The sequence below is a fragment of the Natator depressus genome, chromosome 15 (genome assembly GCF_965152275.1).
Source record: "Natator depressus isolate rNatDep1 chromosome 15, rNatDep2.hap1, whole genome shotgun sequence".
In the NCBI taxonomy this organism is placed as follows: domain Eukaryota; kingdom Metazoa; phylum Chordata; order Testudines; family Cheloniidae; genus Natator; species Natator depressus.
In genome coordinates, this window is record NC_134248.1 from 10,543,279 (window position 1) to 10,568,473 (window position 25,195).

The 25,195-nt window shown below is 47.5% G+C and overlaps 1 long non-coding RNA gene and 2 other non-coding genes across 3 annotated transcripts in view; 2 read left to right on the forward strand and 1 right to left on the reverse strand.

Annotated features, from left to right (window-relative positions):
- The first annotated feature begins 5,760 nt into the window (after positions 1-5,760).
- LOC141999668 (U2 spliceosomal RNA) lies at positions 5,761-5,951 on the forward strand. Its single transcript, XR_012642057.1, has one exon. It is a non-coding gene; the product is annotated as a U2 spliceosomal RNA (small nuclear RNA).
- A 17,349-nt stretch (positions 5,952-23,300) lies between these two features.
- The window catches only part of LOC141999412 (uncharacterized), a 34,430-nt gene continuing 32,535 nt past the window's right edge, over positions 23,301-25,195 (reverse strand). Inside the window, exons 2-3 of the long non-coding RNA XR_012642005.1 lie at positions 24,613-24,684; positions 23,301-23,311 (exon numbers count right to left, since the gene is read on the reverse strand). This is a non-coding gene — a long non-coding RNA (uncharacterized LOC141999412). The remainder of the gene's footprint in view (positions 23,312-24,612; positions 24,685-25,195) is intronic.
- Positions 24,205-24,395, forward strand: LOC141999667 (U2 spliceosomal RNA). The gene has a single exon (XR_012642056.1). It is a non-coding gene; the product is annotated as a U2 spliceosomal RNA (small nuclear RNA).

Genomic DNA, 25,195 nt, shown 5'->3' on the forward strand with positions numbered 1-25,195 from the left:
ACAAGATGGGAGGGGGAAGAAACGAGTAAAGAGCCCAGCTGCGCTGGCCTGGGTGTGTGTGTGTGAAAACCCCCCAGGAATAGGTGAGGCTAGATGGGACTAAATTGGGGGAGGTGGGGGCACTGAACTGAGGAGTGGTACACGTCCTAGCTGAAAAACAGCAAAGAAATGTGTTGTGTTGTTGTTGTCTATGTTAACATTTTGTTTGTAATATGGGTATGGTTTTCATTCATTTGTAACTCTTCTCTTTGGTCGGTTAGTTGTAGCTTATTCTTATTAGCCCTCTGAGTTGAAAGGCTGCTCTTGCAGATTTTACTTTATTGTTCATAGGTCAGTTAAACTGCTGCTTCCTTTTTTTATTCTCTGTAGGTACTTAGTATACCTTCCAGAATTGATTGTGTGGTCTGGATCATTCTCTCTCTCTCTTCCATCTCCTACCAGGAGAGAATTTTTCCATCCCATTCCCCTGGAGAAAACCTCACTATTTTAATTTAGGAAAGCCTCTGTAAATGGTTTGCCCAGATCAGGGGTAATTTATAGGAGCAGAAGAACCAGGTTGTGGCCCTGTGAATCACATGATCTGGTGGTTTCTTCTGACCTTAATCGGACGTCCTGCACGTCCCAGGCCACTAAACCCCTCCCAGCTACCCCTGCAAAGAGCCCACTAACCTGGATTAGACTAAAGTATTACAGCCATCCAGAAACTAAACTATGTCTGCCACAGGCAAAGAATAGGAGGGACTGAGGTGCACCAATGCCCAAGGCCCTGCAAAGGTAGGGAATTGATTTGGTGAGATACACCCGGATGATTCTAGCAAGCGACCCACGCCCCATGCTGCAGAGAGAGGTTGAAAAAAACCCAAAGCCCCTACAGTAAAATTCCTTCTTGACCTAAAAAATGGTGCTCAGTTTGACCCTGAGCATGTGAGCCATCCCGGTTGATGTCCCATCTCCAGCCATGGCCAATCTCAGACGCTTTAGGAGAAAGACAAAAAATAAAACCTTGAATACATCAGGGGAGGGGTATGTCTGAATCCCTGAAGCATGAGATTTTGAACATAAGATTTAGGACCAAAAGGGAACACATGGCCACCGATCCAAGTCTCTATCACAGGCATTAATCACATAACACAATCCCACTCACATTTATCAAGCTCTATTTTATATCTAATTTAGTTATTTGTCCCTACTACTCCGTGCTTTGGAATGAATAGTGCCACCCACTCCACCACCAGAAAACTACCCTCAACAGGATTTCCCTGCACAGCTTACCTCTTAATTCTTGGTTTTCTTGAGTTGAGCGGGAGTGTTGGGAACAGAATCAGCTCAGGATAGGGTGTATGGGCACTGGTTAGACAAGAGTCAGGAAGGAACTGGACTGGTACTGCAAGAAAGTAAGTACCTTAGGCAAGCCTGATTGTCTGTCTGAGATAGTTATGTGAGAGCAGAAAAGAGCATTGGGGCTACCGTAGAGCACAGGGGCCAGGGCCGGTTTAAGGCATAAGCTAACAAAGGTACAGCTTAAGGCCTCGCAATATGAGAGGCCTCTAAAAAAGAAAAAACTGACTCCATTTCAAATTTTATCAAAATCGGTTGATAAATAAAGGAGATAAGGGAAAAAGAGGAGATTTTTGTTCACATATGACAAATATACACATCTGGCTAGACAAAAACCCTTACCCTTTACTAATTGTTCATTATTGACAGGTGCGAGGCCAGGGCTGAGGGAAGGGGGGGGAATTGCACTTGTAAAATTAGGTTTCAGAGTAGCAGCCGTGTTAGTCTATATTCGCAAAAAGAAAAGGAGTACTTGTGGCACCTTAGAGACTAACAAATTTATTTGAGCATAAGCTTTCATGAGCTACAGCTCACTTCATCAGATGCATTCAGTGGAAAATACAGTGGGGAGATTTATATACATAGAGAACATGAAACAATGGGTGTTACCATACACACTGTAACCAGAGTGATCACTTAAGGTGAGCTATTACCGGGGGGGTGGGCGGGGGGAGCTTTTGTAGTAATAATCACGGTGGGCCATTTCCAGCAGTTGACAAGAACGTCTGAGGAACAGTGTGTGTGTGTGTGTGGGGGGGGGAAATAAACATGGGGAAATAGTTTTACTTTGTGTAATGACCCATCCACTCCCAGTCTCTATGAAAGTGCCCTTACGCATGCGAAAGTTTCGCAGCCACTGGGAATCGTCCCAGACCTGCAACACTATGCGGTCCCACCAGTCTGTGCTTGTTTCCCGAGCCCAGAATCGGCGTTCCACAGCATGAACCTGCCCCATTAGCACCATGATGCATGCATTGGCAGGGCCCATGCTTTCAGAAAAATCTGTGTCCATGTCCTGATCACTCACGTGACCGCGCTGACGTCACCTCCTCGCCCGGTATCGCTCTGCCAGGTTCTGGTGCTGCATATACTGCTGGATAATGCGTGTGGTGTTTAATGTGCTCCTACTTGCCAAAGTGAGCTGAGCGGACTCCATGCTTGCCTTGGTATGGCGTCCGCACAGAAAAAAGGCGCGGAACGATTGTCTGCCGTTGCTCTGACGGAGGGAGGGGCGACTAATGACACGGCTTACAGGGTTGGCTTCAGGGGGCTAAAATCCACAAAGGGGGTGGCTTTACATCAAGGAGTAGTTCAGGCAGGACTTCACGGAGGGTTCCAATAAGAAATGGTGCACCTAAGTTATTGTTCTTATTGGAACAAGGAGGTTAGCCTGGCCTCTGATTGATACATGGCTAGATTTACCTCGCTGCACCTTCTCTGTGAGTGACTGCAGTGTGACCTAGAGGAATGAGTCCCCTAGACAGGGGAGGAGGCAAATGAGTACAAAACAAATCTGGTCTATTTCTTGTTTTGATCCACTCCATCTATCTTTTACATCTTTGGCTGGCAGCAGACGGTGCAGAAGGACATATTGCCTACCTGCTCACCATAAGACGGTTCAATAGGACTGACTGCCGGACTTAAGAGAATGACCTGGTCAAGTCACTAAAAATTTAGTCCCTGCGCCCATGTCTGCCCAGGCGCTCCTGATCGACCGCACACAGGCGACCAGGAGTACCTCGGACATGACGAGGACGGCTACCAGTCGTATTGTACCGTCTGCTGCCACAAGGCAATGGGTTGCTGCTACTGTGTAGCAATGCCGTACCGCGTCTGCCAGCACCCAGGAGACATACGGTGACGGTTACCTGAGCGGGCTCCATGCTGCGGTGGTATGGTCGTCCGCACAGCTAACTCAGGAAAAAAGGCGCAAAACGATTGTCTGCCCTTGCTTTCTCGGAGGGAGGGAAGGGGGGAACTGATGATATGTACCCAGAACCACCCGCGACAATGTTTCAGCCCCATCAGGCATTGGGATCTCAACCCAGAATTCCAATGGGCAGCGGAGACTGCGGGAACTGTGGGATAGCTACCCACAGTGCAACGCTCTGGAAGTCGACTCTAGCCTCGGTACTGTGGAAGCACTCCGCCGAGTTAATGCACTTAATGCACTTCTGTGGGGACACACACACTCGAATATATAAAATCGATTTCTAAAAAACCGACTTCTATAAATTCAACCTTATTCCGTAGTGTAGACATACCCTAAGTTAATTGTATCCAGCCTGCAAATTAATTCCAATTCAGCAGTCTCTTGTTGGTGTCTGTTTTTGAAGTTTTTTTTTGTTGAAGTATTGCCACTTTTAGGTCTGTAATCGAGTGACCAGAGAGATTGAAGTGTTCTCCAACTGGTTTCTGAATATTTTAATTTTTGATGTCTGATTTGTGTCCATTTATTCTTTTAGGTAGAGACTGTCCAGTTTTACCAATGTACATGGCAGAGGGACATGGCTGGCACATAGAATATCAGGGTTGGAAGGGACCTCAGGAGGTCAGCTAGTCCAACCCCCTGCTCAAAGCAGGACCAATCCCCAATTAAATCATCCCAGCGAGGGCATATATCACATTGGTAGATGTGCAGGTGAACGAGCCTCTGATATTGTGGCTGATGTGATTAGGCCCTATGATGGTGTCTCCTGAATACATATGTGGACACAGTTGCCCCTCGGGGGGAAATGTGAGGTCAAAGACGGCAGTGTCATGAAGCAATCGTGCCAAAAAACTGACTCCATTTCAAATTTTATCAAAATCAGTTGATAAATAAAGGAGATATGGGAAAAAAGAGGAGATTTTCGTTCACATATGTCAAATATACACATCTGGCTAGACAAAAACCCTTACCCTTTACTAATTGTTCATTATTGACCGGTGCAAGGCCAGGGCTGAGGGAAGGGGCGGGAGGGGAATTGCACTTGTAAAATTAGTATTTCTACAAGTAAGTCTGCTGTCAGTTTCCTAAGGCAGCGTTTTGTCGGCCAGCTGCTACTGGTAAAATTCTGACCGTGCCTTCAGAGCTTATTTAAATAAATAACCTCACCCCCAATAAAAATCAGGGGGAAATGTGAGGTCAGAGACGGCAGTGTCAGGAAGCAATCCTGCCAAGCTCATACTCGTACGGGACTCGTCCTAGGAGTGAGGTCATGTGTAGCGTCCCCCTTGGCTGGTAATACCCGGAAGGGCGCCGTCTTTGGTTTACGGTCCAGCACGCTGAGTCGTATAGTGCCTTCGTTCCTGTTTTTCTTCGTTTTCTTAAGTGTTCGTGTGTTTTCTTTCTTCTGATCTGTACATCCGTACAATTGTGTATTTTAGTGCGCACGCCGCTTTCTGCTTCATGAGCCATCCACGTTTCACGTGCCTGAGCTTGCAGGCGATCATCTTATGGACTTGAGTCGAGCGCATCTTGAGGAGGATACATTTGTTTTGGCTTCCCTCCATCAGTTTTGGGAAACTTCACAGTAAATATCAGAGTGCTGACGAAAGGATAAATAGAGGGTTTTGAGAGAAGCGAAGGAAGATCTAGATCTATCTGTATCAAAATATCCTGAGTACTTGGTGAGCAAGTTATTTCAGACTATGCATATAAGATTTATAGGCTAGTTATTACATTTGCTTGACTATAGGCTAGATTTTCTCACTCTCTCCATGCCTGTCTAAAGATTACCATTCTCTCTTTCGCTTGTTGTCACTGTGTGTGTCCGCTGTGTTTTCTCAAGATAAATGAGTGGTCCTTGGGGAGACCGAAGTGAACACGAAGAGAGAAGTCTGCCTAGAAAATGCTGCAAGAAAAGCAATCTGCCCTAAGCATTCTGTGCAGCGAAAGGGGCAGGCACCAGTCTCCTCTAGCAGAAGCCCCTAGCCCCACTACTCTGCCGCAGGGCAGAAGCCCTGAGCTCCCCGTCCCCAGTCTGTGGTAGGTGGAGAACGGGCAGGGGGAAATGTGCAGCTCCAGGATCCGCACTGTGACTGTAAAAGAGCCGCCTGCAGTTTGGCCACCCCGGCCGGATAGCGCTTGCTCACATTTTCTTTGATCTGTTTTGCTGCAAGAGTTAACAGTGACTGAGTACGTCACAGGAAGTGGGTGGGTTTATGCAATTTAGGAGTATGCGGCAGCAGCCGGGGAAAGCAGCGAGATGAACCCAAGTAACCAGACTGAAAGAATTCTCGGTCCTTGAGCAGAATTGTGTGTTGAGTTCTTGCTTGAATTATTACATTGGAGTCATTTAGGGGGAGCGATTGTCACTTAGATAGTTTCCTAGTTGTTAAAGTCTCATTGAGGGCATTTGGTCCCTGTCTGGGAGCTCCTCGTGGTGACGTAGAAAGCTGTGGCGGAGGTAGGGCTGCCTCATTTTTCAGCATATTGTTATCGCTTCTCGGCCTTTTGGCTAAGATCAAGTGTAGTATCTGTTCTTATCAGTTTAATATCTGATACGTCCTCTATCTGAGGACTGTATATTAAATGGATTTTTGGAATAGGGAGATGGAATAGGAGCTTGCTCCATCCACTCCACGCATCGACCTGGTATTGCAGTACCTCCAGGAACGGTGCACCTCTCCTTGGGGAGACTATTGTGGTTAAAAAATAGAATTAGTTGAATTTGGTACACCCAATACTGACTTGGATTCTCACTATATTCTATGGGTGGCATATCACTGATGTTTTAAAAACTCCCGCACCCCAATCTGGGTCTATGCTGGTTACATACTATGTATGTATCTCGTGAGCCTTGTAACCGCTATGTGCCTTAAGCCTCACCCCAGACGTATCCTACCTTCCTTCTTAACTTGTGCAAACTTGATTTCAGTTCCCCTCTCCCATTTACATAGGCCAAACCAGACTGTCTCTACGCAAAAGAATAAAATGGACACAAATCAGACATCAAGAATTCTAACACTCATAAACCAGTAGGAGAGAGCGCTTCAATCTCCCTGGACACTCAACAAACAGACTTAAAAGCGGCCATTCTTCAAAAACAAAAACTTCAAAACAGACTTCAACGAGAAACTGCAGAACTGGAATTAATTTGCAAACTTGACACCATCACATTAGGCCTGAATAAAGACTGGGAGTGGCTGGCTCACTCCAAAATGTAATTTTCCCTCTGTTGATACTCACTCACATCTTCTTGTCAATTGTTGGGAATGGGCCACATCCACCCCTGATTGAATTGGCCTCGTTAGCACTTACCCTCCCCTCCCCCGCCCACCCACCCACACTTGATAAGGCAACTCCCATCTTTTCAAGTGCTGTATATTTATACCTGCCTCCTGTATTTTTCACTCCATGCATCTGATGATGTGATACTTACTTTTTAGAACCTGGATTAAACAACTGTGTGAATTAGACTTGGTTGTATTCTTCTCCTCACCCAGCGTATGTTCCATGGATCTTGATTTGTGAGACCACGTGAAGGCACTAGGTGTCCTGCTGTACCCAGAGGTCCCCGTCCTGATTTTTTTTTTTTTCAAACCTACTATAAAAATTCTAACTCATGATACTTACCGTCTCGTTCTTAGGCTGTGGCTTGGGACAGGCCACTTAACGAGGGTGAGAGCCTGCAGCGTGAAGATTAAGCTCATCCACAGGAGCTTTGTGATGAGCATACATGATCTAGTGCTTGTGGCAGGTTTTCCCACTGTGAAGTGCTCCTCGTTACTCTTCCATTCAACTCTCTTTTTGTGGCGATCGATTTACCCCTGTCAGGCACTCAGTGAGAGAGTTGCTTCCCCCGCCCTTGCAGTTGTTTATTTTTCTACCAAGCTTTGAAATCCGGACCAGCAGGTGGTGCCATCGCTCCACAGCCGACCCTAGAGAGGGGAAAGCGAAGTCTGCTCTGCAGGCTGAGCAGAGCCGGCTGTTGGGACCCACAGGGCGTGCAGTCGCCGGGCTCCTCTGAGCGGCATCATAACTATAAGCATAGTACCTGTTCCAGCACCACGCCCCCACGTAGACTCTATTCCAAATAAAATCAACTTGGTTCCCCCAAATTACGACTCTGCTTGGATGAAAAGCGTCTTCTTCCATCTCCGGTTTTCCATGTACTACCCAGGGATGGCATCCTCCAGGGTCCTCTCCAGCATAGTTCTCGCTCTCGGAGCGATGATGGTACCCTCGGTGTTCTTGACCCATGGCAGCAGGACTCCCAGCTCCCGACGTTCCTCACACCACATCAAGTAGCTGCCGATACGCTTTTCCAGCTGTTGTGTTGCATTGCAGGCATGAGTCCAAAGTGGAGCAAAGACTCCACCGTCGTCTCTTCCAAATACGGCTCCCAGGCGACCTCTTGGCTGGAACACAGCCATGGAGTATGAGAAGAGTCTCTCGGATGGGATGGCACAGTAGGATGAGGGCCTGTCCGAGGAGCTCCCTCATAGCCTTAGGACGGTTTGACCATTATTGCTTCTGAATCCTGGAATCTGCTGTCGGATCATAGCGGTGACTCAGGTGTTTCTTCTCCCAGCTTCCTGGCTGTAGTTATAGCTAGACACAGGGGCTCTGTGAGAATTCGCTGTGTTCCCCTGATTTCCATTCTTCCCCGATGGAATTTCTCCAGACAGGTCTTCAGTGAGTCTGTCTACAAGGCGGTCAAAGTCATTGAAGGATTCTATCCCCCATCCCACTCAACTCCCTCAGAGCTACAGCCAGGAAGAAATGGTCCAATAACTTACTGCATGGTTTGCCACGTTGTAGCAGTCTGCCGCCAGCCCGTAGGCCAGGTAATCATACATCCTACGTTCAGTGCAATACACTGGACAGCCCCCACTCTGTTGCTGGACTTCTGCCTGCATTCTCTTTTTACTCCTGCAGCTCTTTCCTTCCTTCTTGTTTTTGTTTTTATCAGGGTGGTTTTATTTACTTAAACTTCTTAACATTCTTTACACTTATCTTCTCCTCCCCCTACCCCCCCCCGGCCCACTCCCCTCTAATCTCCCTCAAAACTTTCCTGTTCCCTAGTTCCCCTGGTTCCTTAGGAGCAGGCTGATGTAAATAAGATTGCTGACAGTTTCATCCAGAAAGCGACAGTGATCCATAATGTCTTTAAACTGGGCGTTAGTGAAGACCACTTTTAAGTAATTGCAATTATTTTAATCTACTGTAATTCATAATAATGTAATTATGTAGTTCAAAAGAATTTAATTCTTAAAATAGTAAAGATAACAATGAGAGACACGTTCAGTAACTAGAATAGGATAGACGTGTGCAGTATAAATGCTGACAATTGCTTCCCCCCAAAACTGGCAGAGTGCCCCCTTCACCCTCCCTCCCCAAGCACACACACACCTCTTCCAAAGCACCCACCAGTCAGTGCCTGTGCTACAGACAACAAACTCACCCCAAGGGTCACGTAGTCGGTCCTCCTTCACCTGGAGAACTCCCTCGCAGAGCTCTCCTGTTCCCTAGCTCCTCTGGTCGCTTAGGAGCAGGCTTTTTAGAGACTCGTTCTCCACGATTAGCCCCAGCCCCGAGTGAAGGGTTGGCAGGTCCTACAGGGATGGGGGGATGAAAGCCTCGAGAACATGCTCTCAGCCTTGCATTGCAGTCCGCTAGGCTCAGCACAGGCTCCCTCAAACAAACCAAGCACACCATACACACACACACAGACCACAAACTCACCCCATGGGCTGAAAGTTTCCTGTTCCCAAGTGTCTCTCATCCCTTAGGAGCAGGCTTTTTAAAGACTCGTTCTCCCTGAGGAGCCCCAAACCCTGCTATGGGTTGATGGATGCTCAAGGGCTTGGCCATCAAAGCCTCCTTAAGAAGCTCTCAACTTTCCTAACAAGCCACTAGGCTCAGCACAAGTTCCCTCAAACGAACAGACCACACTATATCCTTCATTGAAGCAGCAACCACACTACACCACACACACACACACACACACACACACACACAGAGAAGAAACTCACCCCAAGGGTCATGGACCTGCTCCTCCTTCATCTGGTGACCTGCCTTGCAAAACTCACATTAGCTGCTCCTGTTCTCTAACTTCTCTCCTCCCTTAGGAGCGGGCTTTTTAAAGCCTTGTTCTCCCTGAATAGCCCCACCCCCTGGTTAGGGGTTGATGGGTGGTAAAGGGCTTGGGGATGAAAGCCTCCTTATGCAGCTCTCCACTTGCATAGCAGGCCCCATCCATGCCCTGACGAGGTGTGAACTGCCTCTCTGTTCTTGGAGACAGGTTTCAGAGTAACAGCCCTGTTAGTCTGTATTCGCAAAAAGAAAAGGAGTACTTGTGGCACCTTAGAGACTAACCAATTTATTTGAGCATGAGCTTTCGTGAGCTACAGCTCACTTCATCGGATCCAATGAAGTGAGCTGTAGCTCACGAAAGCTCATGCTCAAATAAATTGGTTAGTCTCTAAGGTGCCACAAGTACTCCTTTTCTTTTTGTTCTTGGAGAGTTTTTGCATGGGCTTGCTTTAAGCAAGGAGGATACATTTTTAGCCTCATAACTATATACATGAAATTATAACCATACTGTAACAATGACTGTGACAATTTAATAATTTTATTAAGATGAAATTTGTCACTATAACAACTATGCTCAGTGCATTACGAGCCTTCCGAAGGCACCCAACATGACAAACTTTGCATTGCATACCACACAATCATTTTCTAAAGATGAACCTGGTGTGTAGGATGTTCCCCCGAGGTACAGAGCATCACACCTCCCCTCTTAGTTTACTGATCTCAAAGGTAGTTTGTTGCTATAGTTCTCTTGGCATCCAGCCATTAAGGCCATGAGGCAGCGTGCCTCAGTTTCCCCATTCACACACCGCAAACCAGGCGTTTTTTTATGGTTTCTCTGCTGTGATAAAGTTTAAACCTGTTTACAGGTATTAATTGAAAAGTAGCATTCTCAAAAGGTTTAACATTTGTGTTGAAATTCTTATCCCCAAAACTTAATATTAATGGCAAAATTTTTATCACAGATGGGTGTTTACAAGTATCTTTTTGAAACCACACCCCTCTGTTCAGTTAGTGTAGTTTGAGGTTAGTTTGATCATTACCCATGGCGTCCTTTGACTCTTCCATGTAATCAGACACAGGCTTCTCTTTCCCTCCAGTGTTTCCCTTTGTGTGGGCTCTTAATTTAATCCTATTTCTGGCATTTTGATACCTCAGGCTCTGGCAAGATAAGGGTCCAGGGGGATCCTGCACATTGGCTGGCCCTTTGGGGAGCGGTCTCCCAACCCCAGGACTGTACATATGTAGGCAATCCAGCTCCCCTTTCCGGGTTACCCTGTGTTTCCCCTTCCCTGCTCCCAGAGGGCTCTGATCACAGAATATCAGGGTTGGAAGGGATCTAGTCCAACCCCCTGCTCACAGCAGGACCAGTCCCCAATTTTTGCCCCAGATCCCTAAATGGACTGAACTCACAACGCTGAGTTTAGCAGGCCAATGCTCAAACCACTGCGCTATCCCTCCCCCCTGCGATCCCCGCTCTCTGGGCTAGCTGTGTTTACCCTTTGACCAGCTGCACCTCTTCCCAGCAGCTTTCCCATAACTGCTCCCCAACACCCCCCTCTCTGTCAGCTGGGTCATTTGTGTTCTGGCCAAGGACCACCGGGAAATTTCCTGGACTCAACTCCCCTGCTGTTACTGGAGCTGCATCCTAATGTAAAGGGACACAGTTACTTTCCAAAAACCTTATCAGAAATAGCATCTTGAAAACTTGGGACCTGGATTGGGGTACCCTCCGCCACCCCTCTCTCTGTCCCTGAGAAGTCAGCTGTGTGACTGCTCCCCTCCAGGAAGTCAGTTACACAGGTCCTTCTCCAAAACCTGGGTCACAGGCTGAGTGCCTGGGTGCAGGGATGCTGACCCAGCCATCCTCCTAGTGTCCTAAGCATCCTCCCCCAAGTGTCTAGGGAGGAGACACTCCTGTGCCCCCACTATTCCTTCCCCAGTTTCCTCTTCTGGGCCCCCTCCTTCAGCTGCAGAACTCTGCCAGCTAACAACTGGGACAGTTTCCTTAATGACTGACAACACCTCTCCTGCCCCTGTGCCTGAGGGCATGTGGCCTTCTGCTGGAAAGGAGCTAGTCTCAGCCCTTCCCATACTGGGAAGCACCCTGCTTCCCTGTGTTACAGAGACAAGAGTCAGCAAGGAACTGGACTGGTACTGCAAGAAAGTAAGTACCTTAGGAAGCCTGATTGTCTGTCTGAGATAGTTATGTGAGAGCAGAAAAGAGCATTGGGGCTACCGTAGAGCACAGGGGCCAGGGCCGGTTTAAGGCATAAGCTAACGAAGGTACAGCTTAAGGCCTCGCAATATGAGAGGCCTCTAAAAAAGAAAAAACTGACTCCATTTCAAATTTTATCAAAATCGGTTGATAAATAAAGGAGATAAGGGAAAAAAGAGGAGATTTTCATTCACATATGTCAAATATACACATCTGGCTAGACAAAAACCCTTACCCTTTACTAATTGTTCATTATTGACAGGTGCAAGGCCAGGGCTGAGGGAAGGGGGGGAGGGGGAATTGCACTTGTAAAATTAGTATTTCTGCAAGTAAGTCTGCTGTCAGTCTCCTAAGGCAGCGTTTTGTCGGCCAGCTGCTACTGGTAAAATTCTGACCGTGCCTTCAGAGCTTATTTAAATAAATAACCTCACCCCCAATAAAAATCAGGGGGAAATGTGAGGTCAGAGACGGCAGTGTCAGGAAGCAATCCTGCCAAGCTCATACTCGTACGGGACTCATCCTAGGAGTGAGGTCATGTGTAGCGTCCCCCTTGGCTGGTAATACCCGGAAGGGCGCCGTCTTTGGTTTACGGTCCAGCACGCTGAGTCGTATAGTGCCTTCGTTCCTGTTTTTCTTCGTTTTCTTAAGTGTTCGTGTGTTTTCTTTCTTCTGATCTGTACATCCGTACAATTGTGTATTTTAGTGCGCACGCCGCTTTCTGCTTCATGAGCCATCCACGTTTCACGTGCCTGAGCTTGCAGGCGATCATCTTATGGACTTGAGTCGAGCGCATCTTGAGGAGGATACATTTGTTTTGGCTTCCCTCCATCAGTTTTGGGAAACTTTGTTATACCAATAAATTAAAAACCAGCAGGATCTTAAAGGGAAAAAGGCAAAATACCACATTTATTGTGAATACAGAAAGAATCATAGTAAGCAGTTAGTTATAGCTATAACATTCCATTCAATCTCATATTTGTTCACACAGTCATTCATACACACACACACACACACACACACACACGTTCTGCAAAGTTGTTATCATAGTTACCAGCCTTAGAGTTGCTCATGCCAAGCCACTGGCCAGGTGGCCTGGACATGAGGAAGGAGCAGGGCCTTGTCAGAGGCTCATCTGATGCTCCTGGAAGTTGGTTTGCAGAATCAGACCCCAAAGTTCTCACTTTTTAGAGTCTATTTTTATAGGAATTTCTTCCTATGCCAGTCTATGGGAATTGCTTCATCATGCTGTTGCTGAATCAATCAGCCGATAGCACATTCCTGACGGCTCCAAGAAGTTATCTTGTTCTTTGGTTCTCCCATTCTTGAGGCTGTTGGGTGGATTCCAGTCTGCTCTCCGGGGGTCCTCTGGTTATTTCCACTTGACGCCTTCTTCAGCCGATGGACACTGGATTCTTAGGCTGGCACCTCCCTGATCATTCAGTTATTATCCACACCAAGCATCCATCCACACACATCCTCTATCTCTATTTTAATCACAATTGTTAATACAACAAAAGGGCGGGGAGTCTCTGGGTGCTGTTTCTGTTGTTAGAGTATTGCTTTGAGTCTCTGTGAATTGCTTTGAGAACAGACTGTCTCAGAATGTACTAACGCAATTAGCAGCTTGCAAGTTTCACACACAGAGGGAGAGAAACAGCACCAAAAACCAAGAGACCTCTTAATTAGTAATACCCTGGAATTTAAACTATGGGGAATCAAACTCATTTGTGATTTTAATACAGAACTTCTTTAATATGATCCAACAACTTCACAGTAAATATCAGAGTGCTGATGAAAGGATAAATAGAGGGTTTTGAGAGAAGCGAAGGAAGATCCAGATCTATCTATACCAAAATATCCTGAGTACTTGGTGAGCAAGTTATTTCAAACTAGGTGCATATAAGATTTATAGGCTAGTTATTATATTTGCTTGACTATAGGCTAGATTTTCTCACTCTCTCCACGCCTGTCTAAAGATTACCATTCTCTCTTTCGCTTGTTGTCACTGTGTGTGTCCGCTGTGTTTTCTCAAGATAAATGAGTGGTCCTTGGGGAGACCGAAGTGAACACGAAGAGAGAAGTCTGCCTAGAAAATGCTGCAAGAAAAGCAATCTGCCCTAAGCATTCTGTGCAGCGAAAGGGGCAGGCACCAGTCTCCTCCAGCAGAAGACCCTAATCCCACTACCCTGCCGCAGGGCAGAAACCCTGAGCTCCCCGCCCCCAGTACAGATCCTGGAGCTCCACATTTCCCTCCGCCCCCAATGTGTGGAGATCAGCAGGGGGAAATGTGGAGCTCCAGGATCCGCACTGTAACTGTAAAACAGCCGCATGCGGTTTGGCCACCCCGGCCGGATAGCGCTTGCTCACGTTTTCTTTGATCTGTTTTGCTGCAAGAGTTAACAGTGACTGAGTAGGTCACAGGAAGTGGGTGGGTTTATGCAATTTAGGAGTATGCCGCAGCAGCCAGAAAGCAGCGAGATGAACCCAAGTAACCAGACTGAAAGAATTCTCCGTCTTTGAGCAGAATTGTGTGTTGAGTTCTTGCTTGAATTATTACATTGGAGTCATTTAAGGGGAGCGATTGTCACTTAGATAGTTTCCTAGTTCTCAAAGTCTCATTGACGTGTGCAATTGCTTCCCCCCAAAACTGGCAGAGTGCCCCCTTCACCCTCCCTCCCCAAGCACACACACACACACACACACACACCTCTTCCAAAGCACCCACCAGTCAGTGCCTGTGCTACAGACAACAAACTCACCCCAAGGGTCACGTAGTCGCTCCTCCTTCACCTGGAGAACTCCCTCTCCTGTTCCCTAGCGCCTCTGGTCGCTTAGGAGCAGGCTTTTTAGAGACTCGTTCTCCACGATTAGCCCCAGCCCCGAGTGAAGGGTTGGCAGGTCCTACAGGGATGGGGGGGATGAAAGCCTCGAGAACATGCTTTCAGCCTTGCATTGCAGTCCGCTAGGCTCAGCACAGGCTCCCTCAAACAAACCAAGCACACCACACACTTCAGTCAAGGAGTAAGCACACCACACACACACACACACACACACAGACCACAAACTCACCCCATGGGCTGAAAGTTTCCCGTTCCCAAGCATCTCTCATCCCTTAGGAGCAGGCTTTTTAAAGACTCGTTCTCCCTGAGGAGCCCCAAACCCTGCTAAGGGTTGATGGATGCTCAAGGGCTTGGCCATCACAGCCTCCTTAAGAAGCTCTCAACTTTCCTAGCAGGCCACTAGGCTCAGCACAAGTTCCCTCAAAGGAACAGACCACACTATATCCTTCATTGAAGCAGCAACCACACTCCACCACACACACACAGAAGAAACTCACCCCAAGGGTCATGGACCTGCTCCTCCTTCATCTGGTTACCTGCTTTGCAAAACTCACATTAGCTGCTCCTGTTCTCTAACTTCTCTCCTCCCTTAGGAGAGGGCTTTTTAAAGCCTTGTTCTCCCTGAATAGCCCCACCCCCTGGTTAGGGGTTGATGGGCGGTAGGGGTTGATGCTTGGGGACGAAAGCCTCCTTATGCAGCTCTCCACTTGCACAGCAGGCCCCATCCATGCCCTGACGAGGTGTGAACTGCCTCTCTGTTCTTGGAGAGCTTTTGCATAGGCCTGCTTTAAGCAAGGAGGATACATTTTCAGCCTCATAACTATATACATGAAATTATAACCATACTGTAACAATTACTATAATATCACTCGTTTCAGAGTAGCAGCCGTGTTAGTCTGTATTCGAAAACATAAAAGGAGGACTTGTGGCACCTTGGAGACTAACCAAATATTTGAGCATAAGCTTTCGTGAGCTACAGTTCACTTCATCGGATGCAGTGAGCTGTAGCTCACGAAAGCTTATGCTCAAATAAATTGGTTAGTCTCTAAGGTGCCACAAGTCCTCCTTTTCTTATAACATCACTAGAACAACCATGCTCAGTGCATGCTGAGCCTTCCGAAGGCACCCAACATGACAAGCTTTGCATTCCATACCACACAATCATTTTCTAAAGATGAACCTGGTGTGTAGGATGTTCCCCCGAGGTAGAGCGCATCACACCTCCCCTCTTAGTTTACTGATCTCAAAGGTAGTTTGTTGTTATAGTCCTCTTGGCATCCAGCCATTAAGGCCATGAGGCAGCGCGCCTCAGTTTCCCCATTCACACACCGCAAACCAGGCGTTTTTTTATGGTTTCTCTGCTGTGATAAGGTTTAAACCCGTTTACAGGTATTAACTGAAAAGTAGCATTCTCAAAAAGTTTAACATCTGTGTTGAAATTCTTATCCCCAAAACTTACCATTAATACCAAAATTTTTATCACAGATGGGTGTTTACAAGTATCTTTTTGATATCACGCCCTCTGTTCCGTTAGTGTAGTTTGAGGTTAGTTTGATCATTACCCATGGTGTCCTTTGACTCTCTCCCATGTAATCAGTCACAGGCTTCTCTTTCCCTCCAGTGTTTCCCTTTGTGTGGGCTCTTAATTTAATCCTATTTCTGGCATTTTGATGTCTCAGGCTCTGGCAAGATAAGGGTCCATGGGGATCCTGCACACTGGCTGGCCCTCTGGGGAGTGGTCTCCCAACCCCAGGACTGTACATATGTAGGCAATCCAGCTCCCCTTTTGGGGTTACCCTGTGTTTCCCCCTCCCAGCACTGAGTCCTTCCCTGCCCCACCCCCTAGAGGGCTGTGATCATAGAATATCAGGGTTGGCAGGGATCTAGTCCAACATCCGGCTCAAAGCAGGACCAATCCCCAATTTTTGCCCCAGATCCCTAAATGGCCCCCCTCAAGGATTGAACTCACAATGCTGAGTTTAGCGGGCCAATGCTCAAACCACTGTGCTCTCCCTCCCCCCTGCGATCCCTGCTCTCTGGGCTAGCTGTGTTTACCCTTTGACCAGCTGAACCTCTTCCCAGCAGCTTTCCCATAACTGCTCCCCGTCTCTCAGCAGCCTGGGGAAACACGCCCTCCCCTCCCCCCGTCAGCTGGGTCATTTGTGTTCTGGCCAACGACCACCGGGAAATTTCCTGGTCTCAACTCCCCTACTGTTACTGGAGCTGCATCCTGATGTAAAAAGACAAAGACAGTTACTTTCCAAAAACTTATCAGAAATAGCATCTTGAAAACTCGGGACCTGGATTGGGGTAGCCTCCGCCACTCCTCTCTCTGTCCCTGAGAAGTCAGCTCCAGGAGGTCAGTTACACAGGTCCTTCTCAAAACCTGGGTCACAGGCTGAGTGCCTGGGTGCAGGGATGCTAAGCCAGCCATCCTCCTAGTGTCCTAAGCATCCTGCCCCAAGTGACTAATGAGGAGACACTCCTGTATCCCCACTATTCTTTCCCCAGTTTCCTCCTCTGGGCCCCCTCCTTCAGCTGCCAGCTAGCAACTGGGACAGTTTCCTTAATGACGGACAACACCTCTCCTGCCCCTGTGCCTGAGGGCATGTGGCCTTCTGCTGGAAAGGAGCTAGTCTCAGCCCCTCCCATACTTAGAAGCACCCTGCTTCCCCGTGTTACAGAAATCCTCACCCACCTCAGTGGTTTCTGAGATTCCCTGCTACTTCTCTGGGACACACATGTCTGCTCCCTAGAGCTGGGTTTTTCTCTGGTTCAGCTGCAACCTGGACAGTTGTCTCCCTGGCAGGCATTACACCCCCATCCCTTCCTGATGTGGTGTTACCTCCAGCTGCAGTGTAGGAGCTGGTCTCAACCACCCTCCCACCTAGAAGCATATGGCTTCCCCCAGCTGCAGAAGAAGCAAGGAGACTCTCTCCCATTCTCTCAGAAGTTCCTGAGACCTTCCCCTTCCCCTTGGGGGGGTCCCAGCATAAAATTCCCTCCTGCTGCAGGCAAACGCTTTCACCTGAGGTAGACAGAAAAAATCGTTACCCAGGAGCAGGCCGAATAGGAGGTGTTCCATTACCCGCCCAGTCAAAACACCTTCCAAACCACATGGAGTTTAGCTAGTGGTATGAGGAATCTGCTTTTGTGCACCCCCAGAATCTCTGCCATTTGGCCAGGCAACAGACTGGCCTTTGGGACCCCACAGTGCTTAACCAGAGAGATCTGGGCCCCTGTATGCCTCTGCCCCAAGCATTACCTGCCATCAATTTGGACAGCCTTAACATGCTCCATGTCTGGTTCTGCAGTGGCTAACCTCACAGAACCAATATGCAAAAAGAAAAGGAGTACTTGTGGCACCTTAGAGACTAACCAAGTTATTTGAGCATAAGCTTTAGTGAGCTACAGCTGACTGCATCCGATGAAGTGAGCTGTAGCTCACGAAAGCTTATGCTCAAATAACTTGGTTAGTCTCTAAGGTGCCACAAGTACTCCTTTTCTTTTTGCAAATACAGACTAACACGGCCGTTACTCTAGAACCAATATGGTCAGTTTCAATTGCTTGGGGGGTTTCTGGGTTGAAGACAGCAGAACTAACATGAACTACTGTTTGCTTGCTTCCTCCTAGCACAGGGCATTTATTCCTCCAGCGATCAGTGGAATTACACTGATTGCACCTTCTGGTCTCTAGGCTCCCAGTTCTGTTCTCTCTTCCGAGGGACAAAATGGGATCCTCCCCTCCCACCAGTTTTAAACTCCTCTTTCTGGGGCCTGCCCTCAATAGACGCCTGATTCTGTTTGAAGGCATCAGCTGAAAAAAGCCATCTCAACCACAGACTTTACATCTTTGTCCCACAGACGCTGCTTCACATCAGCCTTAGGTATGCTTATATTGCACCACAAACACACACTACACACAAACTCACCCCAGGGGTCATGTAGTTGTTCCTCCTTCACCTGGAGAACCCCCTCACAGAACTCAGGTTACAGCTCCTGTTTTCTAGCTCCTCTGGTTGCTTAGGAGCAGGCTTTTTAAAGCCTTGTTCTCCCTGAGGAGCCCCACCCCCTGCATAGGGGTTGATAGGTGCTAAAGGGCTTGGCCATCAAAGCCTCCTTAAGAAGCTCTCAACTTTCCTAGCAGGCCTCTAGGCTCAGTTCAGGGTCCCTCAAAGGAACAGACCACACTATATACTTCCGTCAAGCAGCAAGCACAGAACGGACAAGCTACGGACCATAGGTGCTGACTCTGCGGGTGCTCAGCACCCAGGAGCCAGAGCTTCAGTGTAGAATGTGATCAGTTCTGCGCTGCGAACAACTTCTGCCCTTGGGGCAGGGAGTTTGTGTGTAAACAGAGGAAGGGTGATTAATTACAAGCCTTTTGTAATCTTAAATTAAGTTAAGGATGGCTAGATCATGTAAGCATTCCCAGTATGGGCGCTCCAGTAAAAGATAAGAAACAAAGGGTAGGAATAAATGGTCCATTTTCAGAATGGAGAGAAGTAAATAGTGGTGTTCCTGAGGGGCTTGTACTGGGACCTAGTCAACAGATTCATAAATGATCTGGAAAAAAGGGTGAACAGCGAGGTGGCAAAATTTGCAGATGATACAAGAAACTACTCAAGATAGTTAAGTCCCAGGCAGACTGCAAAGAGCGACAAAAGGATCTCACAAAACTGGGTGACCTGGCAACAAAATGGCAGATGAAATTTAATGTTAAATGCAAAGTAATGCACCTGGCAAAATATAATCCCAACTATATATCCAGAATGATGGTGCCTAAATTAGCTGCTACCCATCAAGAAAGATCTCGGAGTCATTTGCAGTACTCCGGAAGCACTGTGTTTCCAGCATACTGCAAATGTATAAGAAGCCTTCTCACTGTGCCTCTACCATCCTGAACTCATTCTTCAGCTTCAGAAGACTTATCTCCAGTCATCAATGGGACAGACGCAACTGAATAACGTAGCTGGCCTTAACATGCATCAAAACAATACCAAGGGACCTAGATGTAAATAAGATTGCTGACCGTTTCATCCAGAAAGCGACAGTGATCCATTATGTCTTTAAACTGGGACGTTAGTGAAGACCACTTTTAAGTAATTACAATGATTTTAATCTACTGTAATTCATAATAGTGTAGTTCAAAACAACTTAATGTTTAAAATAGTAAAGATAACAATGACACATTCAGTAACTAGAATAGGATAGACGTGTGCAGTATAAATGCTGACAATGGCTTCTCCCCAAAACTGGCAGAGTGCCCCCTTCACCCTCTCTCCCCAAGCGCGCGCGCACACACACACACACACACACACACACACACACCTCTTCCAAAGCATCCACCAGTCAGCACCTATGCTACAGACAACAAACTCACCCCAAGGGTCACGTAGTCGCTCTTCCTTCACCTGGAGAACTCCCTCGCAGAGCTCTCCTGTTCCCTAGCTCCTCTGGTCGCTTAGGAGCAGGCTTTTTAGAGACTCCTCCTCCACGATTAGCCCCAGCCCCGAGTGAAGGGTTGGCAGGTCCTACAGGGATGCGGGGGGGGGGGGGGGGGATGAAAGCCTCGAGAACATGCTCTCAGCCTTGCATTGCAGTCTGCTAGGCTCAGCACAGGCTCCCTCAAACAAACCAAGCACACCACACACACACACACAGAGAGACCACAAACTCACCCCACGGGCTAAAAGTTTCTTGTTCCCAAGCGTCTCTCATCCCTTAGGAGCAGGCTTTTTAAAGACTCGTTCTCCCTGAGGAGCCCCAAACCCTGCTAAGAGATGATGGATGCTAAAGGGCTTGGCCATCAAAGCCTCCTTAAGAAGCTCTCAACTTTCCTAGCAGGCCACTAGGCTCAGCACAAGTTCCCTCAAATGAACAGACCACACTATATCCTTCATTGAAGCAGCAACCACACTACACTACACCACACACACACACACACACACACACAGAGAGAAGAAACTCACCCCAAGGGTCATGGACCTGCTCCTCCTTCATCTGGTGACCTGCCTTGCAAAACTCACATTAGCTGCTCCTGTTCTCTAACTTCTCTCCTCCCTTAGGAGAGGGCTTTTTAAAGCCTTGTTCTCCCTGAATAGCCCCACCCCCTGGTTAGGGGTTGATGGGTGGTAAAGGGCTTGGGGATGAAAGCCTCCTTATGCAGCTCTCCACTTGCATAGCAGGCCCCATCCATGCCCTGACGAGGTGTGAACTGCCTCTCTGTTCTTGGAGAGCTTTTGCATGGGCTTTCTTTAAGCAAGGAGGATACATTTTCAGCCTCATAACTATATACATGAAATTATAACCATACTGTAACAATTACTGTAACAATTTAATAATTTTATTAATATGAAATTTATAACATCACTATAACAATCATGCTCAGTGCATTACGAGCCTTCCGAAGGCACCCAACATGACAAGCTTTGCATTGCATACCACACAATCATTTTCTAAAGATGAACCTGGTGTGTAGGATGTTCCCCCGAGGTACAGAGCATCACACCTCCCCTCTTAGTTTACTGATCTCAAAGGTAGTTTGTTGTTATAGTTCTCTTGGCATCCAGCCATTAAGGCCATGAGGCAGCGTGCCTCAGTTTCCCCATTCACACACCGCAAACCAGGCGTTTTTTTATGGTTTCTCTGCTGTGATAAAGTTTAAACCTGTTTACAGGTATTAATTGAAAAGTAGCATTCTCAAAAGGTTTAACATCTGTGTTGAAATTCTTATCCCCAAAACTTGATATTAATACCAAAATTTTTATCACAGATGGGTGTTTACAAGTATCTTTTTGAAACCACACCCCTCTGTTCAGTTAGTGTAGTTTGAGGTTAGTTTGATCATTACCCATGGTGGCCTTTGACTCTCCCATGTAATCAGTCACAGGCTTCTCTTTCCCTCCAGTGTTTCCCTTTGTGTGGGCTCTTAATTTAATCCTATTTCTGGCATTTTGATACCTCAGGCTCTGGCAAGATAAGGGTCCAGGGGGATCCTGCACATTGGCTGGCCCTTTGGGGAGCGGTCTCCCAACCCCAGGACTGTACATATGTAGGCAATCCAGCTCCTCTTTCCGGGTTACCCTGTGTTTCCCCTTCCCTGCTCCCAGAGGGCTCTGATCACAGAATATCAGGGTTGGAAGGGATCTAGTCCAACCCCCTGCTCACAGCAGGACCAATCCCCAATTTTTGCCCCAGATCCCTAAATGGACTGAACTCACAACGCTGAGTTTAGCAGGCCAATGCTCAAACCACTGTGCTCTCCCTCCCCCCTGCGATCCCCGCTCTCTGGGCTAGCTGTGTTTACCCTTTGACCAGCTGCACCTCTTCCCAGCAGCTTTCCCATATCTGCTCCCCAACACCCCCCTCTCTGTCAGCTGGGTCATTTGTGTTCTGGCCAAGGACCACCGGGAAATTTCCTGGTCTCAACTCCCCTGCTGTTACTGGAGCTGCATCCTAATGTAAAGGGACACAGTTACTTTCCAAAAATCTTATCAGAAATAGCATCTTCAAAACTTGGGACCTGGATTGGGGTACCCTCCGCCACCCCTCTCTCTGTCCCTGAGAAGTCAGCTGTGTGACTGCTCCCCTCCAGGAAGTCAGTTACACAGGTCCTTCTCAAAACCTGGGTCACAGGCTGAGTGCCTGGGTGCAGGGATGCTGACCCAGCCATCCTCCTAGTGTCCTAAGCATCCTGCCCCAAGTGACTAGGGAGGAGACACTCCTGTGCCCCCACTATTCCTTCCCCAGTTTCCTCCTCTGGGCCCCCTCCTTCAGCTGCAGAACTCTGCCAGCTAACAACTGGGACAGTTTCCTTAATGACTGACAACACCTCTCCTGCCCCTGTGCCTGAGGGCACCTGGCCTTCTGCTGGAAAGGAGCTAGTCTCAGCCCCTCCCATACTCAGAAGCACCCTGCTTCCCTGCCTTACAGAGACAAGAGTCAGCAAGGCACTGGGCTGGTACTGCAAGAAAGTAAGTACCTTAGGCAAGCCTGATTGTCTGTCTGAGATAGTTATGTGAGAGCAGAAAAAAGAGCATTGGGGCTACCGTAGAGCACAGGGGCCAGGGCCGGTTTAAGGCATAAGCTAACAAAGGTACAGCTTAAGGCCTCGCAATATGAGAGGCCTCTAAAAAAGAAAAAACTGACTCCATTTCAAATTTTATCAAAATCGGTTGATAAATAAAGGAGATAAGGGAAAAAGAGGAGATTTTCGTTCACATATGACAAATATACACATCTGGCTAGACAAAAACCCTTACCCTTTACTAATTGTTCATTATTGACAGGTGCGAGGCCAGGGCTGAGGGAAGGGGGGGAGGGGGAATTGCACTTGTAAAATTAGTATTTCTGCAAGTAAGTCTGCTGTCAGTCTCCTAAGGCAGCGTTTTGTCGGCCAGCTGCTACTGGTAAAATTCTGACCGTGCCTTCAGAGCTTATTTAAATAAATAACCTCTCCCCCAATAAAAACCGGGGGGAAATGTGAGGTCAGAGACGGCAGTGTCAGGAAGCAATCCTGCCAAGCTCATACTCGTACGGGACTCGTCCTAGGAGTGAGGTCATGTGTAGCGTCCCCCTTGGCTGGTAATACCCGGAAGGGCGCCGTCTTTGGTTTACGGTCCAGCACGCTGAGTCGTATAGTGCCTTCGTTCCTGTTTTTCTTCGTTTTCTTAAGTGTTCGTGTGTGTTTTCTTTCTTCTGATCTGTACATCCGTACAATTGTGTATTTTAGTGCGCACGCCGCTTTCTGCTTCCTGAGCCATCCACGTTTCACGTGCCTGAGCTTGCAGGCGATCGTCTTATGGACTTGAGTCGAGCGGATCTTGAGGAGGATACATTTGTTTTGGCTTCCCTCCATCAGTTTTGGGAAACTTCACAGTAAATATCAGAGTGCTGACGAAAGGATAAATAGAGGGTTTTGAGAGAAGCGAAGGAAGATCTAGATCTATCTATATCAAAATATCCTGAGTACTTGGTGAGCAAGTTATTTCAAACTAGGTGCATATAAGATTTATAGGCAGTTATTATATTTGCTTGACTATAGGCTAGATTTTCTCACTCTCTCCACGCCTGTCTAAAGATTACCATTCTCTCTTTCGCTTGTTGTCACTGTGTGTGTCCTCTGTGTTTTCTCAAGATAAATGAGTGGTCCTTGGGGAGACCGAAGTGAACACGAAGAGAGAAAAGTCTGCCTAGAAAATGCTGCAAGAAAAGCAATCTGCCCTAAGCATTCTGTGCAGCGAAAGGGGCAGGCACCAGTCTCCTCTAGCAGAAGCCCCTAGCCCCACTACTCTGCCGCAGGGCAGAAGCCCTGAGCTCCCCGTCCCCAGTCTGTGGTAGGTGGAGAACGGGCAGGGGGAAATGTGCAGCTCCAGGATCCGCACTGTGACTGTAAAAGAGCCGCCTGCAGTTTGGCCACCCCGGCCGGATAGCGCTTGCTCACATTTTCTTTGATCTGTTTTGCTGCAAGAGTTAACAGTGACTGAGTACGTCACAGGAAGTGGGTGGGTTTATGCAATTTAGGAGTATGCGGCAGCAGCCGGGGAAAGCAGCGAGATGAACCCAAGTAACCAGACTGAAAGAATTCTCGGTCCTTGAGCAGAATTGTGTGTTGAGTTCTTGCTTGAATTATTACATTGGAGTCATTTAGGGGGAGCGATTGTCACTTAGAGTTTCCTAGTTGTCAAAGTCTCATTGAGGGCATTTGGTCCCTGTCTGGGAGCTCCTCATGGTGACGTAGAAAGCTGTGGCGGAGGTAGGGCTGTCTCGTTTTTCAGCATATCGTTATCGCTTCTCGGCCTTTTGGCTAAGATCAAGTGTAGTATCTGTTCTTATCAGTTTAATATCTGATACGTCCTCTATCTGAGGACTATATATTAAATGGATTTTTGGAACAGGGAGATGGAATAGGAGCTTGCTCCATCCACTCCACGCATCGACCTGGTATTGCAGTACCTCCAGGAACGGTGCACCTCCCCTTGGGGAGACTATGGTGGTTAAAAAATAGAATTAGTTGAATTTGGTACACCCAATACTGACTTGGATTCTCACTATATTCTATGGGTGGCATATCACTGATGCTTTAAGAACTCCCACACCCCAATCTGGGTCTATGCTGGTTACATACTATGTATGTATCTCGTGAGCCTTGTAACCGCTATGTGCCTTAAGCCTCACCCCAGATTGTATCCTACCTTCCTTATTAACTTGCGTGAACTTGATTTCAGTGCCCCTCTCCCATGTACATAGGCCAAACCGGAATGTCTCTACGCAAAAGAATAAAATGGACACAAATCAGACATCAAGAATTCTAACACTCATAAACCAGTAGGAGAGAGCACTTCAATCTCCCTGGACACTCAACAAACAGACTTAAAAGCGGCCATTCTTCAAAAACAAAAACTTCAAAACAGACTTCAACGAGAAACTGCAGAACTGGAATTAATTTGCAAACTTGACACCATCACATTAGGCCTGAATAAAGACTGGGAGTGGCTGGCTCACTCCAAAATGTAATTTTCCCTCTGTTGATACTCACTCACATCTTCTTGTCAACTGTTGGGAATGGGCCACATCCACCCCTGATTGAATTGGCCTCGTTAGCACTTACCCTCCCCTCCCCCGCCCACCCACACACACTTGATAAGGCAACTCCCATGTTTTCATGTGCTGTATATTTATACCTGCCTCCTGTATTTTTCACTCCATGCATCTGATGAAGTGATACTTACTTTTTAGAACCTGGATTAAACAACTGTGTGAATTAATTAGACTTGG